The sequence below is a fragment of the Rutidosis leptorrhynchoides genome, chromosome 2 (genome assembly GCF_046630445.1).
Source record: "Rutidosis leptorrhynchoides isolate AG116_Rl617_1_P2 chromosome 2, CSIRO_AGI_Rlap_v1, whole genome shotgun sequence".
NCBI classification, from domain to species: domain Eukaryota; kingdom Viridiplantae; phylum Streptophyta; class Magnoliopsida; order Asterales; family Asteraceae; genus Rutidosis; species Rutidosis leptorrhynchoides.
Window position 1 is genome coordinate 588,658,403 of NC_092334.1, and position 12,950 is coordinate 588,671,352.

The following is a 12,950-nucleotide window of genomic DNA, read 5'->3' on the forward strand; positions in this document are numbered from 1 at the left end:
ACTCTCTCCTTCTTCTCTTACAGCCTGCTGGCCGAATATTTGGTGTGAGAAGAGAGGGTTTTTTAGCTTACTAATTAAGTTCATAAGTGTCAAAATAAATCCTAACTAAACTTCAAGGTATTGGTGATAAGTTTGGGGTATTATCTCTTGAGGTTTCATAGTTTTGGAGCTTGCTTTCATCATCATCTTTTCAACATGCAGCTGTCCAAATTCAGCCCTCACTTATCATTGAGGAGGTATAAACTCTCTTCCTCTCTTGTTATTTTGTAATCGTATATTTAAGGCTTGATAATTCTTAATGGAGTTCAATCTAAAATGGTTTAACATATACACTTGTTTATAAATAACATAATGCTTCCGCTTGTCTTAATATTCATAAAATTGGTTTTGTGATTATATAAACATATGAACTTGTTGTCATGTTGAATTCCATCAAGATATATATAAGACTCGCCGAAAACCGATACCCGGGGCTCAAGTTATGACCCGATGAACTTGTAATTAAAACTTATGGATATAACATCTAACTTATGATATAAAATAATGATTTTCATTATCATTAAATTACTTATGATATAAAAGTTATTAATTAAATTTAAGACTTATGATATACATATTTATTATATCATTATTAATTACATTTTGATTAATGAAACTTTTAATTAAACTTATGATTAATAATACTTTATTATTAATGAAAAATACTTATGGTAAGTATTAAACTTATGTTATGAGATTATTATAATAAGACTTATAATAAAGATTAATTAATTATTTAATTATTATAAGGCTTAGTTATTATTTAATTATAATTTAATTATTAAATACTTATGATTTAATAATTTTAATTAAAACTTATGATATGATTAATAATTCATTATTAATTAATAATACTTATGATATGATAAAAAAATTATTATTAATTAATAATACTTATGTTATGATTAATACTTAATTAATTAATTAAATACTTATGTTATATTAATTATATCATTTTAACTTATGTTAACTTTAATAATTCATTTTAATTTAATTAAACTTATGATATGACATGATTATACATATATGACTTTAAATAACATTATAACTTATATTATTAATATAATTTGTACTTTAAAATTCAATGTTGACTATGTTTGACCAAGGTTGACTTTTGAGTTAACTTTCGGTTGACTTTGACTTTCAGTTGACTTTTGTTGAGTTTCTAATTAAGGAAACTTTTCTAACTTATAATCTTTCAAAAAATAGCAACTTTCTAAATATGGAAACTTTCCAAAAATAGAAACTTTCCTAAAATAGAAACTTTCCTAAAATAAAAACTTTCCAAAAATGGAAACCTGCTAAAAATAGAAACTTTCTAAAAATAGAAAGTACATGTCCTTACGCTGTTCTGATCAAACCGAAGCATACTGAGTTTTGTTGTCATAACCCAACCTTAACCATAAGGACGAATATAATAGCATATGATTTCATCGCGAGGTATTGACCTCTATATGCGACGTTTTTCAAAAACTGCATTCGTTTTTACAATACAAACCATAACTTTTATTACAAATACAAGGTTTAAACAAGATAATAATGATTATCGTTTAGCGATAATCTTAGACTTACAAACTTTACATGTGATAATAACAATACGACTTCCAACATATTTTACATTACAAATCCTCCGATATGCAGTTTTATTTTTGACACAAATATGCATACTCAAGATCTTGCTTAAATTCAACATGTTGCAGCAGAAGCTTTTAGTTATCACCTGAGAATAAACATGCTTAAAACATCAACATAAAGTTGGTGAGATATAGGTTTAATACCGGCAGCGTTATGAATATAGACCACAAGATTTCATATATAAACTTTTTAATAAAAATATTCTAAGTTGTTGAGCACTTGATAACCATACTTAACATTTAATCAACGTCACATATTCCCTTTATTATGAAATCTTACTACACCGTACCAAGTGTAGTCACCGAAACGAAGTACTGTGCAACCGTTGAATACTGGTTATCCAGTCCGGTTGGGGTTGTCAGGCCCGATAGATCTATCAACAGGATTCACGTTTACAATACCGCATGTAAATAATAGTTACCAAGTTACAGGGAGATATGCCAGTGGTACAACTCAACGTAGAATATATAATTTTAATCACTTGTGTCCATAACATAAATCATAAAATGCATGTATTCTCATCCCGAAATATTTAGAGTTTAAAAGTGGGACTATATACTCACCTTTTCCTTGAAGGTATTTAACTCGACTTGGTCTCCGATAGATATCACGAACCTAACCATATATATAATATATCAACATATTTTCTTTTCAAGTAATCGTTACATATATATATACTTATAATACTTTTAATATTTTCTTAGTCCGTAGTTAGCAGTCTGTTGTTAATGGTCCACAATTAGTTGCTCAATAAAATAAATAAAGACCCCATCGTATTCGTATTGATCAGAATTAATCTCGACCCATGGTACCATGTTGTCAAATGACGTGTTGCGTACATAAATTACCGTGTTTTCAGATGACGTGTTGCGTACAATCATGAGGTCTTATGATTAATCTTCTCGTGTTGTTTACGGGTGGTCCTGAAATATATAAAATCAAATCATAAGTAAATATATATTAAATATTATGTTAATTAGCCAAGATATGATTAATCTGATTTTGTCATAATATGATATATTACAGGTTTTGAAGTGTTTTAAAAATCAAATTAGAAGGATCAATTTAGTTTGCGAACAGGTTTGAAATCATTCAAACTATGTTCTTGTTGTTAAAAATTTTATAACACAAAATAAGATAGCTATATAAATATGAATCGAATAAGATTATGAATAAGGTTACTACCTCAAGTTACTTGGATAAAGCTACTGGAAAAGATAGAAAATAATCTTGATCAAACTTTCTTATGATGATTATAGGTTGTTCATGAAGCTAGTTCTTCATGAGTATTTGCTGAGATTGTGAAGAACACTTAGAGTTCCTAAGAGTGTGTTTTTGGTTAGAGAAAGATAGTTGTAAGAATGAAATGAAAAACCAAGGTGATGGTGATACTTATAGGACAGTCTGGTTGTTGAGGGAACAAAGACAAATTATTGTGTTGAATTTTTGAGTAATAAATGTATGCTAGCTTACAAATAAGATTCCCTCTTATCTAGGGCAGATCTAAGGCTGATAAGGATATTGATTTGATGTGTATTTACCAATAGTAAATACGTATAGATGATGGGTATGATACGGTAAAAGAAGCTCAAAATCGGGCTTTTATTTTGGACCCCGCCAGGGGTTGCCACCCCTTGGACCCCGCTTATCGGGGGCGCTGCCCCCGAACCCCCGTCATAATCAAGATAAGTTCAAACAAGTGTGCACTCCACACTTCCCCAAACTTGTTCGATATTTATCAAGATTATTTTGGTTACAAATTAATCCCATTATACTTAAATCATTATTGGTGACATAAATCACAACACATTATAGATTGTAAGTATATATGTCAAAAAACGTTACATATAGTTATCGTTTTGAAAACTTAAGTTAGTGGTCTCAAAGTATACTTATAACTCATTGTTGTTAGTTTACAATGAAATGTTAAACCATCCTTAAATCATGTTAAATATGTATAGATATGTACATATACATAATCGTATAATTATCGTGTGTTATATAGTTCGTGATATCATCGATCAAATTGGACGGTCAAACGTTGTGTAAAACTCTTTTCAAAAATATAAGTCTCAACAGTTTGGATTGCTTATCATGTTGGTAAGGTTTAATTTATGTAAATATTAATCTCATAAGTATAGAACGATCAGAAAATTCTGGGTCGTTACATTTGTTCTATGATTACTTGCAATAAGTACTATAGCTATCATACTAATACTTGTCCTAAGTTAGTTATTTATATCGACCTGCTTTATTTATAGGTCGGCGTTGTGATCATTCTTGATCACTTTACTTCGTGCAGTTCACGTTTTATGTGATATTACTTCATTTTCGTTAAGGTGAGTTATAGTCCCATTTTTCTATTTTATATCTTTTGGGATGAGAATACATGCATTTTATTTTTTTTATTGGACACAAGTGGAAGTTGGTTTAAGTTATTCATTGTAAGTTGAACGAAAATATCCCCTAGCCTAGTAACTGTAATCACTGGTTTCTACTGGTGAACGCGAATTCTATGGATAGATCTATCGGGTTTGACAACCTCATTTCGTGCTAGTCGCGCTAGCAATTTTTGAAGACGGAATGTATTAGTACTTTGTAATTATTTGAAGATACACCTGTTCAGTGTATATTGTGTTTGGTAAGGGTGGAATTGGTTAAGTGGTTACCAGGTGGCTCACGGGTTAATGGAATAATGTTTTATATGTTTTCGAGCATATAATTTTTGTGGTCCAAAATAAGGCTTTATGTTTTCAAACATAAATTTTTACGGTTTAAATTAAATATTGTTTGCAATATTAAACCTTTAATTCACTCAACATTTTGTTGTTGACAATTACTCTCATGTTTTATTCTCAGGTTCATGATTGATTGCTTCCGCTATGCTTAGAGAGTCTGCATATTTATGATGGCAGCTTTTGTTAAACATTAACTTGCATTCTATTTTGATACATTAAATCGTGGGTGTTTATTGACTTTGTTTTAGTCAACTTTTGATTAAGTATTTATATATAGTTTTTCTAAACTTACATATTTTGGTAGGTTTCCTTTATAGGAAATCATTTTTAAATAAAGAAAGCAAGGTTATTTATTAAATTCATTTGGAGTTATGATCAAGCTGGAGGACCAAGATAACGATGGTCGTCAAGTGTACTTTGACAGGTCGTTAAAACTAGATTCCCTACTAATTGATTTATCAATTAGCATGTCACGAGGAACTGGGCTATCGTGATTCTGATCGGATGGACTATGCTCAACTCCCGACGCTTTATTCGGTTTAAGGATATAAGCGGCCCATCTTAGATGCAATGCATACTTTGGGCGTACGAATAAAATAACATATCCATATATATATATATATATATATATATATATATATATATATATATATATATATATATATATATATATAAATATAATATCTAACCTTTCTTGACACCTTAGTGTATCATCCAAGTGAGTGGTTATGATTGTATTTCGAATTCCTTTTTGTCAATGGTTTGGTAAAATCTAAGGGTTTATAGACAAATTAGAAATTCTGATAGTTCTCAGTCATTCTTAAAGATTTATAAGTTTATTTTGTATTGTAGTGCGTTGAACTCCCAATTCATGATTTAAACCAGCCCTTACTTAAATCTACCCAATAAATCTTTAGTTATCCACCATTTACTAGACTTATAGTGGTTCCATAGCTTCTAACCTTGACCATGCTCAAGTGGTCCTATAGTATATCAACACTGTACTCCACTGTTGCAACAGTATTTCCTCGAGTCTTATACTCTTGATCAATGTCTTGATCTGGTCCTATGGTAATTCCCCATGTATAAGATAGTTATGAAGGAGTAGTGGTTACTTAATTTTTTGGATTTTCTAATTTATAAGACAGATAAAGTAAATGTGATAAAATTCGTAATTCATATAAGGTTAAAGTAAGTGCATACTATGATTTCATCAGTTATTCTGCCGAGATTATGGAATGCTGGCTCATGAATAGGCAGAGGCCTTGTATTCATTACACTGGTCCTAAATGCCCCTGTCATAAGACATGTCACTGGGTACTCCGCTAGGCTTGAAGATTCTAAATAGACAGCAACGTCCCTTACCCCCGACGCCCGTGCAGTCTGACTACAGGCATACACGTTCAGACGGCTCATCCAATTGAGCGACTAGGTTGGGTGACGTATTAACATTCCACAAAGGTCTAAACTTCCTTAAGCATAATAGAATACATGGTTTACCATATCCGAGAGACGTGATGTGTTTCAATGCTTTCGTTAATGATTGGTTTTAAAAGATAGTTAGGACCTTAAAAAGAGTTCAACCATAAAGAACACCATGGCCAAGTCAAGCTGACTTCCATGAACACGTTCGGTTATCCTAACGGTCCAATCCTTTATGTGTCTAAACAAACAGTTCCTTAATTAACTAAGAATCCCTCAAGCAGGGTACAATGATTGAGACTACGTTATAGTGCATTATACTAATCAACACTGACCGGGTTCCATGGCCTTACTTAGCAGAGGTACAGCTTACAACAACCGCTATGCTTCAGCATGCACGTACGAAGTTTATATGCATGGTGACTACACTAGCATGGTCTAGGACCGACAATGTACTAAGGGTCTAGTCAGATGTTTCACTACGAAAGATTCCTCAGTCGGAATCCAAAGCTCGATAAACTTACTACAACCGGTGTGCCTCAGTCGATCTTACATTGTATCCGATAGACTTCTCTTACCAAGGGGTGACACAGATAGTATATTCTAAATCGGGGTTCGCGACTTCCCAATAACAGAGCCAATAACTATGTTCTATTAGTTGGAAAAGCGATTGAGTTTAAAGCATAATCGGAAAGCATTTCAACAGCATACACAAACCATAACATTATTTCGGCATTATAACTGCTTATATCATAGCATAAACTAAAGATAACTACTCGCTAATCATGGCAACAATATCACAGAACATAATGATAGAAAACATTATATAAAGATAAAGGATAGAAGTACCAGTAGATTAAACGAGTTCCGAATACAAAAGTGATAACTTCAAGACTCCAGACCGCTCCTAATACAATCTTCGGCGTTCTTCTCCGGGTACTAGGTTTCTCGCACGGAGTCGAAGACCTTGAAAGTATGACTAATAGTGTACAAGAGAGAGAAAGAAGTGAATTGAAGTGTGTGTTGGAATGAATGACAAAGACCTTTTAAATAAGCATAATTTTTTCCTGCAAACGGCTGGTAGACCGTTTGGCAGGCCGTTTGCCAAGCCAAGCCTTTTGCAAGGGCCGTTTGCAAAGCCAAGCCGTTTACAAGGGCCATTTTCCATGATCGTTTAGGAGGCCATTTGTGAGCCAGGTAAGCCGTTAGCTAGATTTCCTGGATCGTAACTTGATTTCTTGTCTTTCACCGTTTTCACTCTAGAATCTTCGTTTTAGCTCCGATTCTCTTGATTCTTTTTACACCGTCTTTGTAATTACTTGTTCTTCAATTCTAACCGACGAAGTGGGTATTTTGCCGAAAAAGTTCGAATCTTTCTTGTTTTTGGGCGACAAAGTTCGAATCTTTCTTGTTTTTGGGTCTTAATACCGGGGTGAAAACGTGACTTTTTAGCCGATATCATTGGCACTCTCAACGGAAAAGATAGTGAAGCATTAAAAATGAATGCTTATTATTTCAATTTTGGGGTGCCTCACAATAATTATATTGGGTCGATTATGCCTAGTCATGTAATGCTCTTCTAGAGAATCTGTTCATCCTTAAGAAGATTTATATCCTCATTTGTCTTAATTTTAGAACAGACATACTTGATTTTTGAAAGTATTTTTTCAGAAAGTATCCTTTAGCCAAAAGTTTTGAAAAATTTACGTTGAGGACAAAGAATCTAAATAGTAGGTATACTCGAAAATCTTACTAAAATTTTAAGTTAAGAACATTTTTCGAGCATACCATAGCTAGTAACGGTGTACTACACCGCTATCCCACACTTAGAGGAACATTGTCCCTAATGTTTATTCTTAGATTTTAGGGAACTAAAATCCCACACTTAGAGTTTGAACATGTCGGAAAATGTATCTAAGCTCAATATTGGGTTTGAAACACACACTTAGTGATAAGCTTAGGATAGAGTATAGTTTAAGGATATAACGAAGCAAAATAAATAAATGAAGAGAAAGAAATGAATTACTCCCCTTGTGTGCGGCTGTGAGCTGAGGATTTGAAGGTAGACTGAGTCAGAACCATCTTCTGCTGGATTCGAATCGGTTTTCTTGAAGTGTAATCGAGCTCATTAAGGCTTTCTCATCCTCCATACACCCTCCACCAATAACTTGCAATGAAATAATCAACGGTTTCCTTGTCGTTTCATCATTATTCAAAGAGTCTCCATCACAGGAATCAATAACTGTCTATTACTTGTAAAAATGGAAAAGATTAAACCAAGATAGGTGATTAAGCGTTAGGCTATAGACTCACTGATTTGCGTTTTGATGAAAAAGTTATTTGAAAACTTGAGGGTTTCAAAATTAGGTTTTTGAAAATTCAACAAATCAGTGTATGACTTAAAAGCTTAATCTCACACTTAAAGTGTTGACTGCCTTTAATTTTAAGACTTTTGAAAATAATGTAGCAATTAGTGCATTTAAGCTCAAGACAAGTAGGAGAAGTGAATTCATCCTAAGAAACGTTGAAAATTTTATTTTAAGTTTCACTTTCACTTATTCAATTAACCTAATTATCCTAATCTAACTATTACTAAAGCTATAGAAAAATAAACACACGGGTTACTTCCCGAGAATCGCTTGTTTTTGTTCGAGTCACGAGCCTGACTCTAGCCTTATTTCTCAGGAAATCTAGGCGGCTCCCTTACGTCTATTAGTAGACACAAGAGGTAATATTGGAACATACCGTAGGGATTGAATCGGACATAGAATAAGGTATGTCCAATAACAGGAGAAGGTGGTTTGAAGTGAATGCTTTGTTTAACTTAAGGTATAACAAAGCTATCAACTTCTTTTACCTCCTTTGTTGGAATGGGATGGTCAAAGGGGTCCTCATCACTCCATGATGTGTATATCATTATGTATTTGAGTGATGGTTTATAGGGTATCCCTGACGCAAAACTTGTCTCTGTTCTTAGTGACTTTTGGTGGGTCATAATGTTATACTCTAGGGATGGAGGTGGGACAATGTCCATTGACGTCTCCAATACGGTAACAACATTAACAACTACTCCGATGCTAGAAATTCGGGCTCTCCTTTTCAATTTCTTCATCCACCTCCTCGTCACTCTGGTCGAGAGATTCGAGTATAATTGTTTCAGAGAGTACTTCTAGAACGAAATCCTCTCCGGTCATTAAAAGATCAAAATAAGGTGGGAGTGAAGATTGGGTAGGTGTGGAGTGGTTATTTTTCTTGTCTTCTACTACTATCTTCTTCTCTTCATTCTCGGAATAGAATGTGAATTTCCTACTGGAGATGGTATTTACTTCGGCGTTCCCATCGGAAGGACATACAGACTCGTCGATCGTGAAAGTGACCACTTCTCCACGGGCTCACAATGTGATAGTCCGTGAATAAATGCCAACGATCACTTTGGCGGTATTCATGAAAGGCCTTCCAAAGATGATAGGAGTTTTCGTCTTCTTTAAAATCCATAACCACAAAGTCAGTCGGAAAGAGGAATTTGTCGACCTTAACCATGACGTTCTCAGTTATTCCCTTAGGATATCTAGTGGATTGGTCAGCTAGCTAGATGCTCATTTTAGTAGGGTTAAGGTTTTCAATTTCGAGTTTCTGGAATAGTGAGTAAGGCATGAGATTGATGCTTGCACCAAGGTCAGAAAGAGAATAGATAGTACCAGATTGGTAGATAGAACAAGGAAGGGTAAATCGTCAAGTATCCCTTAGTTTTTCAGGAAGAGTATTTAAGATAATGGCTGAACAATCCGCGTTCAACGGGACATTGGGTACTTCCGGGTACCTTATCCTTGGTTGATAGGAGTTTCCTAAAATACTTCTTACTATGAGGATTTTTAGACACAGTGTCCAAAAATTTACCGTCAAGTTTGGAAGATTTCATCTTGTTGTGTCTTTGCTTGAGACGACCTGGTAATGGAATGGGTGCTTTCACAATAGCTTAAGGTGATGACTCAATGACTAATACTGAACGAGTATTAGTTAGTTTCTTCTCCTTAGAAGAAACTGAAGGTTGGCTATGTGCCACCTTTGAGTCATTTTTAGAACAACCTAGAGAATCGAGACGCTGATTTAGCTGGCTTATTTGATTTTCAAGACTATTCAAGTGATTAGTCATGACTAAGTTAGCTACATCTTGTCTCTCTGTGATCATGTTGATGATTCGCAGTAGGACATCGTCTGGATTTGTTTCTAGTGGGGTAGTGGGTTTGGTAGGTTGGTTATGCGAATGAGCTACGATCTTATTAGAGTAGACAACAGAGTCCTCACATTCAGCCTCGTATACCTTGACTGGATGTGGGTTAGTACAATTCTGGCATAATTGCACTTGAGACACATGTTGCGGGTGTGACGACCCAGAAATTTTCGACCAAATTTAAACTTAATCTTTATATGGTTTCAACATGCTAAGCAAAGTCTAGTAAATTGAATTTCAAAATTTGTAAGTATTTTATGAAATCATTTGACCTTCGACCAGTTCCGACGATTCACGAACAATTAATTGTAACTTGATATGTGTATATATAAATAATAATTGAAAATATAATTTTAAATATTGTATATTGCTGTTACTAAAATATTTATGTAAAGTAAAATAAAAATAGGATATTATAATGATTATTATTTAAGAAGCATATATATAAAGTGTATTGAATATATATATATATATATATATATATATATATATATATATATATATATATATATATATATATATATATATATATATATATATATATATATATATATATATATAGTTTCGAATTTATTTGGAAAACGATAGTAGCACTCAATTGTCATTCGATGGATATTAAACAAGTTAAATTCAAACTTATATGATTTTAAAATAAACGGTGATCCGAAAATGAGTTATATAAGCTATATACTTATTAAAAATATAAATAGGAACTATTTTTTAATTTTAAAATTTTTTATATATTACTTGGGGGATGGGAGTGAATAATTAATGTAATTTTTATTTAATAATTTATGATTAAATTTTATACTATAATGACCAAAATAAATAAATATAATTAATTTAAAAATATGGGATTTTTCTGAACATTTTTATCCGCCACTAATTAACAACCGGGAACGAAATCTAATCCGTGAGAACTTTCGGCATATAACTCTAAAGTATAAGGCTGCTAACATATAAACAACACGTTTTTTTTATTTAATAAATAATTAATGCTTTTAAAAAGGTGATAACTATTAGTATACTGTTTTTGTTTCTTGCTTTGCAATTATAAGCCTACTAGCATATATCTGATTACATGTATTGAAAAGCACCCAAAAACCATTAACTTGCTTTTGGTTTTTATTGTGGACGTAAACAACAAATAAACCTCACCACTTTTGTGGTTTCATTTTTCTTAGAACCCATCACCATACTACTTTATCTTTAATATCCATCTCACCTTCTACTCTCTTTGTTTCTTCAGCTTGTTACTATCAACAAACCGCCATCTTCTAAAACCATCATCCACCCCACGAAACACCATCACCACTTGCTAGCTACGTACGATGAAACCCACCATTTTCATCAACTTGTTTATGTTTTATAGTTACATCGAACATCAACCACTCCATCACCAATACAAGCACCATCATCCGCAATCACCAATTAGAAACCCATCACCACCTAAAACAAACCCATTTTTTTTACGAGCACCACCTTGGGTTCTTTGATCATCACGGTCGACCGCTACTTGACCCACATCACCGGCCATTCTACCACCGTAAACCACCACCTACACCATGGTTTCCTGTTTTGTTTAAAGCAACCCATAACCACCATGAAAACAAGTTATTATTCTTATGTTTCTAGTGCTGCTTACCTTATTCTTCTATTTTGATCGAAACATTACCTAACCACCATTGCCAAATTCAAACCAAAACCCAACAAAACTCACGCTATCTATTTTTTTCTGTCACCAAACGAAACCATCGAGTATTATGTTACTGCTGCTATTACTTTTGAGTTCTTTTTCTGTTTTGGTCCGATACAAACCCATTACAACAACCCAAAAGAAACCCATTTTTCTTCTTCTTTTATTTCTCGGCTGAAACAACTACGAACTCACCACCGTAGCTCCACCATCATTGAACCCACTTATTGTTACTAATATAGTGTCACGATTCTTTTACCTTTCTGTTAACCGAGAGGATGATAAACGAATGATAATGATCATGAATGATGATGATGGTGACTCGTGAAGATGATGATGGAAAATAATGATAGGGTTATAATATAAATATGATGATAAACGTATGTCGATGACAATGTTAAATTGTGATTTTATGTGAAGGAATTGATAAATAAAATGATGATGATAGATGATAATAGATGATGATTGATGATGATGTGATCATGATAATGAATCGATGATGATGATCCGATGACGATAATAATATGACGATGATAGATGATTGTGTCCATGGTGGTATTACAGAATTGAGTTAAGAAGAAGGAGAAGAACACAGATTTAAAGGTTAAAAGAATTTAGGATGGTAATTATTTCACAAAGGCAGAGAGGGCGTAATGGTTAGGAGTGTGTTGGGTGAGCGAGAGGTCCTAGGTTCGAAACTAGGCCACGACATTAATTTTCTTTTTAGTAATAAAAATATGTTGGGACATGCTTCTATTGTGTGGTTGGGCCGAGGCTAACCTATCTGTTGGGCCGAGAGTAATATGTCTTTGGCCATCTGAAAACCCACCATCTATATTGTTTGTTGATTTGATGATGGTGATATACAGAATAATGACGGGTTAAAATTAAGTAGAGTGATAATAATTTTAGAAAAACACAAATGGATGAGTGGTTTGTGGTGTTGTTGAGTTAATGGGAGGTCGCGGGTTCGAGCCCGGGCAAGGGCACTTATTGTTGGAACTTATTCTTTAAGGTAGTTTTCTATTATTATTATTATTATTATTATTATTATTATTATTATTATTATTATTATTATTATTATTATTATTATTATTATTATTATTATTATTATTATTATTATTATTATTATTATTATTATTATTATTATCATTATTTTATCATTATTATCATAAGTGTTAGTATTATT